Consider the following 18,931-nt stretch of genomic DNA (forward strand, 5'->3'; position numbering starts at 1 on the left):
CGATATGTGGCCAAATATGTATGTTGTATTGGGCTTTATTCAGGAAGCGGTATTTTCCTCTTGCAGTAAATTTGCCTTTTTTAAAAAGTGTTTTTGCAATTCAGAAAAAAATACTATTAAAATACTGCATGCGGTATTTCTTTGAAATATGTGTTATTTATCTGAGATCATGCAGTATTTTATCTCCTGTGATATCCAGTGGAATGAAGAATAATTAGAACCCCTGTCAGTTTTTATTGCTAATAAAGAGGTAAAATGGTTTAAACTTTAGAAATATACCAACTCACTAAGTCAGTGCGGTCCCTGCAACAGATGTATTAATACAAAAGAAAAAAGGTGACTAGAATACCAAACAAAGGGAAGCTGCTTTGACAAGGACACACGTGGTGTATCAAAAAAAAAAAAATAAGTTCAATTAAGTAAATACAAAATATCTTTAAAAATGACAAATACTGAATGAAAATAGTATAAAAAAATACACACATATATAAACACCTTTATTCCACTGATAAAAAAGGCAACATTTGTTTTTTTTTTATTGGTGGAAGAAGGTTTTTTTTTATATATGTGTGTCATTTTTTATACTTTTTTCCCCTGGTAATCTCTGGGGGATCCCTAGCCTTCCATGGAACCCTGGTTGAGAAACCCTGCTTTAAAGTCAATTTTGCTGTGATAATTGGCAAAGTAATTGCTATATCTTTGGACACGTCTTGTTTTTTATTGTTAGAGAATAGGCATTATCATTCTCTGATGTTCTTGAAAGTGACACTCTGGTATCCATCTGTCAAACCTTAAAATTAATGACACCCCTCTTCTAACAGCTCAAGTTCCACACCTTTGTAAGAATACCAGTCTATTCATAGTCTCATGCTGTCTTGCGACTATTTGAACCTAAAATATCTCTACAATGAATTGTGAATAAGTAAAGTATCCCAACTACATATGACATATGTTCTAACAAGGGATTAGACCATTGTGATATGCATGTACATTGGTTTGATTGGATAATAATCATATAATAATCCATAAATCATATAATAATCATATAAATAATCCATCTTCTATATATAACCTGATATGCATGTACATTGTAATATGTTTGGAGTGCTTGGAAGGTTTGCAGCAAATTATGTATATGCTTATGTATACAGTACACAAAAAAAGTCTCCAAAAATCTGGCGACATGACCGGAGAAAATAGATATATTTCACTACATGTAGTGGGGTGGATTTTTTAAAGCACGTAAACTGAGGACTTTGCAAGTGCAGTTACTCCACAGCTTAGTAAATGAGAGGGAGTTGTGCTGACATCATCCAATCATGTGCAAGCAAAATTGCATTTTTTAAATTTTTTCTTGCATGTGATTGGGTATTGTTTGTAAAGTGAAGCTTTATGTCATTTACTAAGCTCTGAAGCAGCTTGCAAAGTGCACTGTCTATTTGCCTTAAACTACATTCACAGCTTTTTTTTTCTCATATTGGATAGAGGGAGAGTTATAACCCCTGTTAGTTTTTCTTGTTTTGCCATCTATGTTCCATTGGAAGATTTCCCCCCTATTACTTTTCTGGGTACAACCCAAAATGTGGGATTTTTTTTTAACTTTACTTTTAATGATAATGATAAAAAGGATAAATAGAGAGGGTGAATCCCTCTAATGGAGGCACAGACAAGAAAAAAAAACCTGACAGGTGTTCTAATCCACCGGTACTCTAGCCAAAAACGAAAAAAAAGTTGTTCCTTTAGTTATACTTTAACCTCCCTGGCTGTATGATTTTTTCCGATTTTAGGTGCTAAAAGCGGTACAATTATTTTGCATGTAATTCTTAAGGACGAGCAGCCCAATCCAACTATTTACATATGATTTTTTTTTACTGTGCGTTCTTCTTTATAACATGTGTATACATATATTATATATATATGTGTATATATATATATATATATATATATATATATATATATATATAGTAGATATGTGTGTGTATATATATATATATATATATATATATATATATATATATATATATAAAAGTACAGTAAAACTGCAGAAAAAGGGCACTGGGGGGGCAAACTAATGTCAATTTATTTTATTTTGTAATGTAATGCAATAGGATTACAATATATAAGTGTGTTTGTGTGTTTTACTATTTGAATTTGCCGCCGGTTCCACCCCCCTGTGACGTGACACTCGCAGGAGACGGAAGCCGGTGCTCACAGCATCGGGCAGAAGATCTGGCCGCTGTATGCTGCAGGGACACATCGCGGGATCCCGGGGACAAGGTAAGTAACCTCTACCAGGATCCAGCAATGCTCCCTGGCGGTACACTCGGGGTTACCGCTAATGACACTAAAATTCCACCACGAGCAACACCCGCGAATACCGCTAAGGAGGTTAAGTAAATCAACCCCAATGATTTCCATATTTCCATATTTAGGTCTGTATGCATTACTATTGTAAGAAATGATCCAAAAAGGCAGAGACTACACATAATTGTCGATTATATTTTTACATTCCTTAAAGCAGAGTTCCGGGACAGTCAGGGCTAGTGCATTTCATAATGGATAGCCTCTGAACTGTCCCAGGTTGTACTTACCTTTAAGAAGAAATACTTACCTTGAAAATGTATTGTCCAGAGCTGCCATCTCAGGTGTGGGCAGCTGAAGCCAGAGCGTCCTCTTCCATGTCCTCTTCGGTCCCAGAATGCTCTGCACCGGCCCCGCTCGCTAGTTCCGGTACAGGTGCGTCATCCCTGCACAGCTTCTGGGCATGCCCAGAAGCTGTTTAGCAGGGAATGATGCGCCTGCACCGGAACTGACGAGCGGGGCTGGTGCAGGCGCATTGATTCCTGGGAGCAATGACGTTAAGCTCCCAGCGGTCAATGCAAGCAGGAAGAGACGGCGCGGGCCGCGGCCGCAGAGGGAGGAAGTGGAAGAAAGGTAAGTATATTTTCTTCAATAACAAGGTAAGTAAACAAAAAAAAAATCTGGACTATCTATTTCTTTTTCAGGTGATTGTCAGCAAGCGGATGGACCAAAGTGGTTTTTGAGGCCGGAACTCCACTTTAAATACTGCATACCTGGACCACTACCTAATTACTGCATGCATTTAGTTATTTATTTCCTTCTGTGAATTGACTTTAACCTCATGCTGTATTTACTGATACTTTTGAGCATTTTGCGGTAAAAAATGCAAAACGGTATAGTGAATTGACAATTTCAGGATTGCATGCAATATTTAGGAAAAATGTGTCCGGACACCTAAATTTGAATGTGAATGGAGCCCATTGTCATGGGTTATGTGGATCATTTTTATATCCTTATTTGGTATCTTCCTCCCAATGGCTTCTCTAAGGTTGTTAGGTGTCTCAATGTACTGCTTGCTGCCCGTGGTACGGCCATGACTTTCTGTGCTGATCTCTGGCTGTTGAATTTCTTAGACCTTGAGAAGGAGATGGATCCATGGACGAATTCTTCATTTCCAATTGATAAAGATATGTCCACACGTAATCCCATGTCACAAGATTAGCAAAAATCTATCTGTGGCTTCAAATGCTTGCAACAGGTCAGAGCAGACTTCTAGCCTTCTCTCTTTCATATCCCTATTTTTGTCAGAAACTCAATGATGGCGCTTTGCTTCTGCTTTGAAGTCATTTTTTTTCCTGCAATGAAAAAGAAGCATAAGACAAATTTCTAGAAAGGAAGAGTAGCTCATGTGAAATTTGAACAGCCTATGTAAGTTAATAAAAAAGTCCACTTTTGCATTACTTTCGGAATAGCCCTCATATGTCTGGTCATATTTTTATTAGTTGTTTATATTGTGCAATTAGGGGTGTGATGATATTCAAATGTACAATTGCATGTGAAATTTTAGTAGTGTATATTTTAACTCTGGTTAACTAGAATGATACATGACAGGAGAAAGACTTTAGTCATTTAGAAGAGCTAGCATTACAGAAAAGCATTACAAGGCAACACCTCCCCAGATTCTCTGCAGACCCCAATCAGAGGCTCTGTGTAACTGATCATGCTATTGTGTCCTTTGGGTTGTTATTGCTTCCAGTCAGCTCTCCTCCGCTTTTGTGTCTCACATATCACACACGCTAGCAGAGTTGGTGGCATAGAGCCTTTGTGGAATGGACCAGTGGCAATGGCGCAAAGCTGATATTAAGCTGACATTATCAACCTCACCCACACCCCTATAATATGGGTGCCTTTCCAGTGATTCCACCCTTAAAGTCAGGTGCCATACAGGTGCTCTAATACTTTTTGAAAAAAGGCATCTGACATGCTACATAGCTGGTGATAGCGTTACTTTTTTGTTTCTGATCATTTTTGTTTCTGATTTCATTTATCAGATCAACAAAATGTCCAACAACTATGAATTCTGGAGACCTACTAGAACAATGAATTCAAATTATATGCAATCAGGTGAACCATAATATAATACAGGTAAATTTGGTAGAAATGAAGTCCCATCCTCTCCAAAACAAAATTCCAAACAGATAGAGCTTTGTAGCACAAAAAGGTTGATGATAGACCATGCAGACCTTGAATCTCCTAAGGAGGGTGAACTAAAAGGTAAGTTTTTCATATTGTACAAGTACAGTTATGAGAAAAAGCAAGTGGAAATCACATTGAAATTGGATTTTTTTTTGCACATTTTTGAATGGGTAAAATTAGATCTTTATTTAAACAGTACTTACAGATAACATTGATATACTTAAAAAACATTGTCCTTTTCAGTTATCTATTCACCGAAAATATTAATTAATGTAGTTGTAGTTTGGAATAAACAAGTGCACCATTGGCCTCAGAAACTGGTAAAGATTGAATGACTTTTTGTGGATGATTTGCATAACTGCCCCCTGTCTCTGACATCAACTAAGACATTAACTCAAAATTTTTGACCACTCCTCCATGAAACATTTCTTTAGTTGTATCCTCCCCCCCCCCTCCCCCAACATTTCAATGGAATTTAGATCAGGGCTGTGACATATATATATACATCTATAACACCCCATTTCTTCTTATTAACTCATTCCTTTTCTAGTGTGATTCAGATCATTATTGTGTTGTAAGATATATTTCCAAGTTAACTTTAACTTGAAGATGAACAGACTCATAATCTCATGAAGCACACTTACATATTGTGCAGAATAAGTACATGACATGATGGTTGGCAACTACCCAAATCCTTAAGCAGCAAAAGAAAACCCCAAACTGTAACATTTCCCCCATTGTGCTTCACAGTTAGAATTATATTTTCCATCTACTGTATTCTTGAAGTGTTGTTTTCAGTTTGCACCAAGCATGCCTACTATTTCAGTGCCCATACAACTCTATCTTTGAATAATCAGCCCACAGCACATTGCTCCAGAAGGCCGGATCTTTGCCTACAATAAATGTTTAACTGTAGTCTTCATTACATTAGAAGAATACATTTAAATAATTTGGAAATGTTTTTATGGTGATAAATGTAGAGGTGAGCCTACTTTTTCATATGGCAAATATGCATTTTCATACATTTAGATTTTGGGAATCAATATACTAATTCAATTATATGTGTCATGTGTTCAAGTATATCACTTTTTTCCCCATAGGTAGTGTTTGAATGAAGATCTAACAGTTGTCTGTCAAAAAATTTTACAAAAAGTCAACCATTTCCATTGGGTGTACTTTTTTACATGACTGTATGCTGTGCATATTTGCAAATTCTGCTGTGGACCATACACACACATACAGCCACTATGATAGTTTATGTATATACATAATATTGTTAGGGACACTGCAATATTATATTGTCAGATTTTGATTCAACATAATCTGCAATAATGCTGAGAATGTACAGTATATTCTCAGCATGCCTTAATGTAACAAAGTGAAAGTTCTAATAGTAAAGAGGTATGTCAACTTCCTGTGATTCTTACATAGTTGAAAACAAACACAAGTTTGAATGTCTTCAAAAGTACTTGATGAACAACTGAGCTTGCCATATCACCAGACAGAGCGTATCCTTACTGACAAGGTATAGATTAATTCAGAGGATGAATTCCATCTTGCATAAAGTTGACTGATTTTCTTTTATACTTTGCAGCAGGTGGGCTTTTTTAATTACTCTATGGATGGCTGTTTTCATTACTTCTTTACTACACCTACATGACAGTAGTTAAAGTGCTGCATGCTAAGGTGGGTTTTCCAAAGATTAACGTATGACCAAGTCACCGATCACACTCAAAAAGATCATCAAGAAAGTAATTGTGTTTTATATCTTTGTTTTTAATTGCTAACTTAATTAAACGACCCTTACGGCAGTGTTGGTAAGACGTCCAGCTATTATTGTACATTGTAATTGTGATTCCTTTTTTGATAGTCTATGAATATTTAAAGAACTACTATACCTTTAGTACACTTGTTCATTAATTCACCCCCCCCCCTTTCTAAGTGCAACTTGCCTGATAAAAAAATAATTTAATTCCTCCCCATTTCAGTGATCTTCTCTTGGCACCTAGCCTTGGCAACAAAAAAAGTCCCTGCCCTTTTCTTACTGAGCATGCATGCTGTGGCCCTAATATTTCCTATAGGAGAGCTGTATTCCAGAGGCCCTCTAGCTGTCCTGTGGAGTGTGGCTCACCCACAGGAATGAATAGGGCTACTACATGCATGTGTAGTAGAAGAGGATCCAGCAAGGATGTGTTGTGCCAGTTTGCTAGAAAAAGGAGGTAGGTATTTTACCAGGTGGATTGTGCCCAATGGGTGGGGTAATTATTTAAAGGACAACCATACTAAAGGTACAGTTGTCCTTTAGGTCTTTTTTTTAATCAAATACAGAGTTACCATTCTCTAAGATTTTGACTTTTTTTTTTTTTTTCATTTAATATTGAAACCTAATAAAAACACATTTTTAGTCTTTGGTAGATGTTGGAGAATTAAGCCATACAATGTTTTAAATATCTATAAAGGACTCCGGTGAGCAGTTCACACACTTGAACACCCAATGCAACCAATATGAGTTGCTCACTATCCCGTTTGATTCCCACTTTATTTTATATTATAGTGAAGAATGTAAAAGAATGGAAAGCCCAAATGTGAGCAGTGACCAGTAGCCAAGGTAGTATAATAGAGTATTGTTGTTGCGTTGAGTCTTCAAAAAGTATACAATGCCCTATGACTTTTAGGTGAACTTACCGTTTAACCAGTATTTTTCAGTCTTCGTTGTTGTGTGTATTTATTTTAACTATTTTGACCGTTCTAAGATTTTGTGTCATTCTAAATGAAAGGGAAAGCATAGTGTTGGTATATATTTTTGTTTATTTTGTTCAGCACAAAAAGAAAAGATTGAAAATTAAATATCTATATATATATTTGTTGGGTTGCATATGAATATCTCAATTTGATTGTGTATATTTTGTGCTTTGAGCCTTCTATCTGCAAGTTTTCTTCAATTCCCTAATTTTATGATGCTACAAATCTTTATTTTAATCCCCTGCTGTTTGACTTGGTTAAGGATACACACAGTTGAATGTAGAACAGGTTCCTCCCTGTTTTACCACCCTGCATTGAGAGACATTTATAGGAAAACAGCCCATTAGTGAGTGGCTACTACTAGGCTGTTTTTATTAGAAAGCCCTGAGTGCTCTTCAAACACAATATAATGGAAGAATGCATTAAAAGTTTGCTTCTAAAATTAAGAAGTGTGATATTAGAACTGGTGATGGTGCCCTAAATGTGAAATGAGGAAAAAGTGTGGCTGCCCCTTTAAAAACAAATTTAAAACTCCCTTCTGAATTATAAACAACAACAGGTAAAGGTGTTGGTGCTCACAATGTGAGATGTAATTCCAACATACATAACTCTTGTGCAATTAAACAATTGATAAAAAGATAAATATAAAGATAAGATAGATAAAAAGTTGCACTTACATGTATCTTTGCCTTTCTGGGTCCCTTTGTGACACCCACCCAGGACCACACGGCAGCGCCAGCTTGATAGATTATATCCACACGTGCTGTAAACACCTAGTACCAGGAAAGGCACAGATACATGTGAGTGCAACTTTTTTTATCTATCTACTTTTAAATATCATATAAAAACTTTTTACACTATAAAGTCCTTCTTTGGGTCTCTGGTGGAGTTTATCCCTACATCTCCAGCCTTATCCTGAGGGAGCATCATAGTGGAGGGGTGCAAGCCCAGGAACCAATCTGGCTTTCCAAAAGCGTATTTTGACCTTCTGTAAAAAGAGGTAAAACACCTTTGGTGAGTTGCCATCTACCATATGTGCACCCGTGGTGAGGCGTTGTGAAGACACATCTGTCCAGAAGCACTTTTTCATAATTTTTACATTTTATTTATTTAAATGTTGGGTATTGTCACATTGGACTTTTATCTTTTGCATGTTTTCATTATTATTTTATTACATTCTTTTACACCGTGTGTAATTTATTTAGCTTTTGCAATATGCACAAAAGATATGCATTTATTTCTTGACATACGATGTGCAATATTTTTTATCACAATTGTTACATTGCACAAAAGTTACGTATGTTTGATAAGCATCCCACATTGTGAGTGCCAACACTTTTAACTATAGTTGTTTAAAATTAGGAAGCCATGAATAACCAACATAAAAGATATGTTTATAAACTTGTATACATTGAAAAATGTATTCTGAGCAAAAACATTTTAGAGCAAGTTTTTTAGTATACCTAGAGCCAATTTTTTTGGTTGTGGATAAAGCAGGCAAGAGTTTCTGACAAACAGACAAAAGAGAACCTGCCAAATGGTTTTAAACTTTCCCATCTCTGTCCAAAACTAAAATTGGTTTCAGTTATACTTTTAAAAATCTAGTTTATCAATATCTCAATTTTCACTTGAAGGACAATAGTGCAAATAGGACCAATATTTTCTTATGAATACTAAAGCAAAAGAATATAATTTTTCCATGGGAAAACTTCACACGACCATCTGTGTCTCCATTTCTGTCACCTAAAAAGAAATGATGGAGAAAAATGAAGAGATGCAGTGGATAGTAAAATTTACTATAAGATACTGTAGTGCTAACTGAATGGGGGTGGCTTATGGTTGTGTGAACAGATTTATTCTCAGTCTGTAAGTTAAAACAACAATCTTCAAATTTCAATCTGATGATGATTCCTGTTTGAATCTGCTGTTATATTTTTGAGCTCAAAATCCAGTGCTGACTGGTCCAGCTAGCAATGTCACAATAATGTATCACGCATCTCAACATTTTAGGAAATTAATCTGCTGACCAAGACAAACTATGTCCCATTTAAATATGACTTAGAAGCTAGTAGACCCACACAGCCAGATATTGGGTGTCCGTAAAACAAAAAAACATTTTTACTGTCTTTTTTTCTGGTATGCAGCTGTAATATGTATATATACATATTACAGCTGCATTTTCATAAAAAAAAAAAGCCAGCAAAAAAAAAATAAATGTTTTACATATATGTATATATGTTTTACATATACCTAATATAGTTGCATACCCAGTAATAAACAGAGTGCATGTATATATATGTATATCATCACAGGAAGATGGTTACATAGTTAGCTAATCAAAATCATTCTAAGATGATGGTCTTAGCACACTTTTTTTAGAAGTTATTGGAGTTTTGCTAACACTCCACTGTGTTTTCTTGTAGAACCAAACATGGCGTACAAGGATTATATTAATAAATATATTTTTTTTTTTTTCGAAAATTTCAGTTGAAAAACAAATACACCAAAAATACTTTTTCATAATAATATAAATTACACCTATTTTATATTCTGATTTCTTCTTGTCCTTTTATTCAACATAAGGTAAATCAACCTGTGTTGCACATCTGAATATATGTATTTCTTCACCTTAATTCAGTTTCCATTTTTTTAACCTGTCACGCAAATTACCCTTAATGATATTCCAAAGGCCACGACACCCATGTTTTCTCTTTGTCATCATTCTGTATGCAGTATGGAAAGAGAATACCAGAAGCACCACTTATCTCCAATTGAGAGGAGAGACAAGTTGCTAATCCCTTAATAAATGCCACATCGGCAGGCTCATTGGCAAGCAGCGCTGGGGGATCTTCAGACACATGTAAAATCAGCCCTTGCTTGCCAAGGGCGCTTCTGTTTATTTTTCATTCCAGATGCTCAAGTTCGGTCATTTACTCCCCTACAATCTCTAGTGTTACATCTGTGAACACATTAAAAATGGAAGAAGAGCTTCTATAGATAATATCAAATAGTCATAATGCCTATTTCGTAGTTATCTCTGATTAAATCTGTGAAGGATTAGCCAACCTATCTAATTAAAATGAATTTGAATTTGTACAAGTTATTCATACTAAGGGCATCATCAGCGATTCAATCATTTATCCTGGTCTGTACAAACTGGGAAGGAAAAAATGACATATCTCCATTTAGTGAATGTGGTAAATTTCTTTAAATGTAATTTCTTTTCCTATGTACAGAAAAAGTTGGCGCTAAGGGAGTTAATAATTCAAGGAATAATTTTCGGAATCTTATTGTATTTACCATCTCACCTGTTCAAAATTTGATCGCCCATAGGTTTAGCTGTGCTCTATATTTAACCATATTATCAAAAGATTAATATTAAAATGAACTTGTATGCTCAAAAATGTATCTTGGTTCGGGTCCCACCAGAGTCACAAAAAAAAAGTATCTTTGCATTATTTTTATACAATTTACTGGATATGGGGCAGGTTTATATTGTCCTCTAAAAATCAGACAGGCTCTAAAAAGTATAGGCCCAACTAGTGCGTTAAACACTCAACTGGCAAACATTGGTTTCCTACCCTCAAATCATGTTAGATTATACAGTTATAAAACTAAAACTTGAAAGTGCTTATTCAAATCTCACAAACACTGTATAATAAACACAGTTTACACATTTCACATGCACAAGATTCTATTGTATAGAAATATCTGGAGAACTATTTGAGGACTGTAAAAGTCTCAGGGTGTTAAAGCCCCAAACCGGGCTCAAGATAACTCTTTTAGTTGCATTCCCCTAATTTCCCCAACATTCCACATCCCTGAAGCACCTTTTAAAAAATGTAAATACATACTTTTCTTCCATGTGTCCTTGGTCTTTTGACATTGTAGGTTCTCTTTACCTCCTTCTTCCTTCTGTGGTAAAATACTGCTGTCTGACTTCTTTCACACACAGAGGAGTATCATCTGGTGTGTCAAACCTTGTTCTTTTTTCTTGGATTTTAGGAATGTATCAGTGCAAAATATGTTTGTAACCTAGATTTAAAAAAATGTAATGCTTTACTTTAACTTAAAGTATTAATAAGTAGATATTTAGGTAGAGCAAGCCAGCATTATTGTGCTTGGGTACAAAAAAACAACTTTCTGCAGGTGCCTCGATATTGCCTCTGGGCATATCATTTGCCAAGCACCACTGTGTTCCAAATTTTCTGCCATTTTAATTCTAGTTTGTTCATTCCCAATTAATTCCAAGCATGTGCTCCCTAGTGATTTATTACTCCTACTCTCGAGCTAAAGCTGTAAACACACTTTTATTTGCCAGGCTTTTCCCAATGGGATGGGACATCACTATGAAAAATAATTGGGAATCCTTTTACCTTGTTCCGAACATTTTAAAGGTTTTCCCCTTTCATTGTAGGATTTAATGTTAGGACAAATAATTTGTCAAATTCAATTGAGTACAGTTATTGAAACTTTACCAGTTTTGGAAATAATAAAAAAAAATGTAGTTTATGACAGGGATGAAGATACTGTCTTCTGTAGATTGCCAACATTTCTTTGCATGACAGAAGATATTAAAAAAGTTGTGACATATGCTCTTCCGTCTCTTTTAGCCACACACTAATTCTATCATCTCACTATTCCTCTTCTTGTGACAAAAACTCATTGCAAGGAGTTTGATAAATGGTTCCTTCTGCTTGAGATATGGGAGTAATAAGCAAACCTTCCACAACACAGCATGTGCTCAACCAACTCACTGCTGGCATGCAGGAGACTATTTAAAAGCCCAACAAACAATATTAATGATCATTCTATTATTATGTGATCAAACTCATTGGCACTAAATTCTACATTCTTTATATAAGGGCTCAACTATGTGAGAGATTTTAATCTAATTTTAACTCTTGCTGGCAGTCACCTCAAATTAATAAATTGCCCAGTGGTATTCATTTAATATTATCCTTCTACTTAGCTCAATGATTCTGCTAAAATGACAAAGAGACTTTACCTTCTAGTGATGTTAGTTTTTCTGGCCTAATTCATTTTTTAGGACAAGAGTAGCTGTTTGCATTTTGGGTGGTATATGTGAACCTGAAATGCAAGACAAAACGTGTGTGTGTGTGTGTGTGTGTATATACACACACAAATATATATATATATATATATATATATATATATATATATATATATTGTGCAAAAAAGCTATCAGCGCAGTTATGTGAAATAAATAGAAAAAGATTTTTTGAAAAAAATATCTGGCAGCTTAGACGTAACGTGTATAGGGGGCGGAGCCTTCCCTGCTGCTCGGTGTATCCTCTCCGGTGTAACATGACTCCAAGTGGCTGTTTGTGAGTATATTGATTTTAATAAACGGCTGTTACCAGCTTATCCGCACGGAGAGCATTAGATTTCTTTTTGCTTCTTTGCTTATGTGGTGATCTCTATGTGCCCTGTGTGAAAGCGGCACCATCGCTGTTACCTTGTCCCTGTGCATCCGCCTGAGACCTCCTTACCATTTGGCGACATTTGCCTGTGACCCCAGAGGGGTAAAAAAGCTGTTTTTGACTCAGTGTTCTGGGTCAAATCTTAAGGTGAGAGGCTTTGATCGCTGGTGGTGGTGGAGTGAAGCACAATATCATATATTATTAATCACTTCTGTGGTGGCCATTACTTTGAGGATTGGAATGCACCTATTTATGGATATTTATTTATGAATTTGAGTGTATGCACATATTGATTTATTGACACTTATTTATTTTCAGATTTTTTTGTGTGATATTGGGAAGCACTTATGATTTAAGGTCATTGAATTTGCTTATTATTTACACATATTGTCATTATACATATAATTTTTTTTTTTTACATATTCACTATCCATTTTTCTGGCGCAGCACCTGTTTGTTTTGAATTATATATATATATATATATATATATATATATATATATATTTTAAAAGAATATGTATAAGTGTTCACCTTAACCTCTGTTCTCTGCTGCATAAGGGGCAGTGATTAGCTGTGCAGAAGGGTATGTCAGCACAAGTCAGACCACTGAAGGACATGCAGGATGTGTACCCAGCTAGGATGGATGTGCTACCATGCCTAGGATACTTTTTGACACAAGTACTTGGTTATGCAGACACATACTGTATTAGGAATATAAAATGATAAACTTTAAGTTATAATTGAGCAGTGATTTGGAAAATATGAAAAAAAATATGGAAGAAGGAATGGTGTACAATATACACAATAACGCATGCTAGCAATCTTAAAAGAATTGCACTTCAGCAAACAGAATTGCATGTTACAAGGAGAACATTATTGAGGTTGAATAGTAAAAAGAAAAGAAAGTGCTATGGGAGTGGCATGCTACGAGAGAGAGTGTTATATGAGTACAAAAGAGAGTGCTGTGAGAATTGTATGTTACCAGAGAGTGTATTATATGAGTTGGATATTACTGCACATTACTTAAGAGAGTAGTATGAAGGCTGCCTTCATCTCCAAAGTTTAATGGGAATTGCATGTTGCCAGAAAAAGCACTAAAGGAGTTGGACATTACTCAAGACAGTAGAATGTAAGCTGCACAATACCTAAAAGAATGCAATGAGTGGGGTATACAAACATATATGATGTATTGAGACCTACACAATACTAGAGATAGCTGTGAGACCTTCAATTTACAAAATACAGTGTGAAGAGCACCACATTAACATACATAATTGTACAAGAGCTGCAGAGGGGTATGGTGAGGTTGGGCAATCAGCTCACTGTTTCCAATGTTACAGTGTTACAGCTGTAAATTGGATCCTCAAAGCACTTCAGCCTTCATAAGTGGTTTATCTGGTGTTGGGATGTGTGCTACATTGGTGAGAAGCCACAGTGTTACATGATCCCTTTATACCAGTGGTGGGTCATCCTCTTTAATGTGCCAGGCTTTGTAATGGGGATGGTCTGTCCAGGCCACAGTGTGCTGTAGCAGTCCTGGGTGTCAGTGGATCCACTTCTCCACTTTTGAATTCTCTCTCTCTCTCTCTCTCTTTCACACACACTGTCCTGCACAATTTTAGTGGGACTGGTGCACTGGTTAATAAAATTATGGAGATGCCATGTTAGTACATGGCAAGAAGGTATTATGCATGCTTAGTCTATCAGTGGAAAGGTGATATGCTTCCTGGCACATAGCAACTATAAATTCAGTGTTCACAATTCATGAAATAGAACATTGTGTTCATTTGATGATTGAAGTGAGTTGGAAAGCATTAAATATATAAATGTGATCTATTATCCTTCTTTGAAATACTTTACCCTTGCAGGAAAGAGAACCCCTCGCACACACTCAAGGGTGAATCCATGGCTTAAATGAAGGACTGAAATAACATTGGGCACCAGTTACTTTATTGCCTTCTTTAAAGGATTTTATAAATCTTGGCTCACAGGGAGAGATGGCTAGGGCTCCAGTTACCTCCAGCAGCATTTTCCAGACTCTGATTCTACCCCCTGATATTACTGTGCATAAAAATAGGGACTACAGTATAACCCCCCCCCCCCAACCAAAAATGGATTTGGTCAGCCATCATCTTTAGTAAGCGAACTAGAAAACCAAAACTAATCTCAATAACTGACTGAATAATAATCAAAAATATATATTCTGTGACATAGTAAGCAATATATAATTTACTGGGGGGCCAATTGCTCTTTTCTAGACTGTCAGTCCTGGGATTTGCATGATTTGGTGGCCATGTTTATTTTAGTAAGTGAACCGGAGAAGCCAAACGAATCTCCATTTTAAAATGAATAATAATTTAAAAAAAAAAGTATATTCAATGGCACATGATATTTTTATGACCATATGTTTTGCTATATATACAACTGTACAAACCTTTGGCAGTACATATATTGCTTTCTCTTGCGTGTACTCTCTTGTGATAGATTTTGCAAAAATTATCAGATTGGCAAGGGTGGGCCCCCAGACGTAAAATCCTCTTGTTCGCCCCAGAGTCTCAGTCCACCCCTGCCTAGAAGTACGTGCCTGGTTCTGTAGATTTGAGGCCTGGACCCAGACAGCAGTAGATAGAAATTAGTAAATCCATCTATCAAGTCTGAAATTCAACCTGCATCACATCTAATTCCCTTAAAGGACCTTTTCAAAAATTTGCCGTTTTGCACTGAAAAGCTACTAACATTGTTTTTTTTACTACAAAGTGACAAGTTCTGCCTTACCAACCTCCTCTATTTATTTCAGGTACTTATATAGCGCTGTCAATTTACGCAGCGCTTTATATATACATTGCACATTCACATCAGTCCCTGCCCTCAAGGAGCTTACAATCTAAGATCCCTAACTCACATACACACACAGTAGGGCCAATTTTATACAGGATCCAATTAACCTACCAGCATGTCTTTGGAGTATTCTCTTCTCACACCTTTCCACAGTAAGACAGAAGGAAATGTATAATAAGACCCAACTCTCCATACAAAACATTACTTGAGTATGCATGTATAAGTAGAAACCTACACACTAATTTCAACACTTCTCAATGTTATAAGGTATTCGGACAAACTGCTTAGTACTGTTACTCATCCACATCCTTCACAATATCAGGACTACTGCTGGGATGTAACAGTGCTGTCTTTTTTCCAATCCTTGTAGCATATTTTATGTGGTTACCAAGGCTTAACAAAAGTAAGAGTAAGAAAGGGGCTTGCTGGAAGTGATAGAGAAAAATTTAAGCTAATAGTGTTCGTTCCAGGTTTTCCCTATCTGCAATTTTAAAAAAATTGAGTGATAAAGAACTGCAAAAAATATTTTTACTTTTTTTGTAAAGTGATCAATGACCAACTACAACCCATACTTTTTCACCTTGCTTCTGACAGCTTACAAATGACCACCACCACAGTGTTTTACCCTTAACTGTAGCTAAACCAAAAAAAATAAATATATATATAATATATTGTAGCTTACCAATCATTGGATGTGGTGGCTGCACACATTTTTGTTCTATTATTTTCACTTGGTAATCAGCCAGTAACATTAATTCTTGCACTGCAGCATTGTCAATCAAGGATAGGGTAGTGTTGGCTGGACTAGTAAATTTAGATGGACTTTACATAAATGATTAACAATGTAAAAACGACTCCAGATAACACTTTTTAAGCAGTTACAGCAGCCCTTTTTTGGTGGGATAAAGGTTTTACATAAATTAATAACAGCTAACCATTATAAGCACCTCTGTCAATCTTAAGTGATGTGTCTCAACCCTCTAACTGCCACTTTTGTGGGACAGCTTAGCCTGTTAAATAAAGCTAAAAAAAAAACAAAAGACTTTCTGGCAGGATCACCAGATTAAAAAATTATGTTACAGGGGGACTCAGACCCAGATAGCAAGAATAATGTGCTACAAATCTGTAGCAATGTTGAATTGTAAGTCTTGTTAACTTGCTGCACATTTTTACTTGCAGAGCACTTGAAGCACAAGTTCTAGTTTATACTTTTCCAACTTTTGGCGAGAGCAGTGGTAAGTCTACAGCATGAAAATTCAGTCACAGTGACCCCTGTGGTAAGATGACTATTGCACAACATAACCGAACCAGAACTTGCAGCAGACTGCAAAGAAAGTTGATCTGGAGTCATGCAATGTGGACTTGCTGCTTTTGTGCAACAAACTTGTGAAGCCTGGCAAGTCTAGCAATAGCTTAGTAAGTCATTTTTCAAACTTGCTGCTCAATTGCTTGCTATATACGGAAAGTGACAGACAGTATCATATATTTAATTTTTGATTTTGACCATAGATACCCTTTAACCTTTTTTCCACAAGCATATACCAGGCCATAAACAAAATTATAATGTAGTACTTCTCAATCAAAATAAAACAGACCTTTTGATTTTTCACCACTGTCATAGTAGTTTATTTTCAGGAAAAACAGTCAGGAATGGGCATGTGTAATATTATGAACACCTCACCTTAAATTGTTATAAAAGTGCAGGCAAACTTCCTCAGGATTGGTGTGTGCGATTTTAATTACTTGTATTCTCTTCCTGTCACAACAGCCAGCCAACGTCAACACTGTGAAAGTCTGTAGGACACCCGTGAAAGCTAACCTGACTGCTGCCTAAACTCCGGTCTAAGGTAATTTATCCATAATGCTAGGGAAGCGTATACTTTTATGTAATGATATTTATGTAAATGTATGAACAGGCAAACATTTTTTTAGTGCTTCCTTATTTTTGCATTTAGTATGGATTCATTTATGGTATAAGGGAGCAACTGTTTATTAGTGAATTTCACTAACACAGTTATTCAGTTTACTTTGATTTCACTTTTTCTTTAAAGACACTGTGCATATTTTTTGCGTTATATACTCTAATAATAATAAAATAAAGTTCTAATAATTCTAATAAAAAATAAACTCGTGTAGAAATTCAGTAGGAACCATTTATTTCTGCGGTTTTGCATGATAAAACATTTAAAACGGATTTACAGGAATTCAGCTACTTTGTAAAAAGTGAGGGTGCACTATGAGTTAAGTCCAAGGAGGTGCATGACATCTTCCAGGCTTATCACTATTATTTACATTTGATAGGTTTATTGCTCTGCAAAGAGACACTCCAGAAATCTGAGAGGTGAGAAAGTCACACAGCGCAGCTATGCCCGCCACGTCCCTCTGCTGCCCATTTACAGAAGCCTTTTTTATTTTGTGAATGAGCACACATAATACCAAGGCTTCTGTGATTGAGCAGGAGGAAGGGAGGGGCGGGCATAGCAGCTGCATCAACTCTCCTGTTCAAGATGCAGAACTCAGAAGGATCTGCTGGAGCTACGGTGCTACTGTAGCTGTCTTCCAGGAGTACTATAAAGCTGTCAGATATAAATAATAGCGCTAAGCCCAGAAGCTGTCGTGCACCTCGCTAGACTTAACTCAAAGTGGGCCTTCATTTTTTTACAAAGGAGCAGAATACCTGGAATTAATTTTAACTCTTTAAAAGTCAATATTCGGAAATTCATAATTTACAACAGAGTTTTGCAATTGGTACATTGTTCAGATCACCAACAGAGCAGATCTGAAGACATTTGCGCATCTTTAGAAGTATATACAGTGAAGGAAAAAAGTATTTGATCCCCTGCTGATTTTGTATGTTTGCCCACTGACAAAAAAATGATCAGTCTATAATTTTAATGGTAGTTTTTTTTTTTTTTTAACAGTGAGAAACAGAATAACAACAAAAATATCCAGAAAACGCATTTCAAAAAAGTTATAAATTGATTTGCATTTTATTGAGTGAAAAAAGTATTTGATCCCCTATCAATGAGCAAGATTTCTAGCTCCCAGGTGTCTTCTATACAGGTAACAAGCTGAAAAGGGAGTGCCCCTGATTTCAGCTTTTTATCTGTATAAGAAGACACCTGTCCACAGAATCAGAATTAGATTCCAATCTTTCCACCATGGCCAAAACCAAAAAGCTGTCCAAGGATGTCAGGAACAAGATTGTAGACCTATGCAAGGCTGGAATGGGCTACAAGACCATCGCCAAGCAGCTTGGTGAGAGGGGGACAACAGTTGGTGCGCTTTTTCGCAAATAGAAGAAACACAAAATAACTGTCAATCTTCCTTGGTCTGGGGCTCCATGCAAGATCTTACCTCGTGGAGTTTCAATGATCATGAGAACGGTGAGGAACTAGCCCAGAACTACA

Source organism: Pelophylax lessonae, assembly GCF_965119305.1.
Source record: "Pelophylax lessonae genome assembly, chromosome: 1".
NCBI lineage: Eukaryota > Metazoa > Chordata > Amphibia > Anura > Ranidae > Pelophylax > Pelophylax lessonae.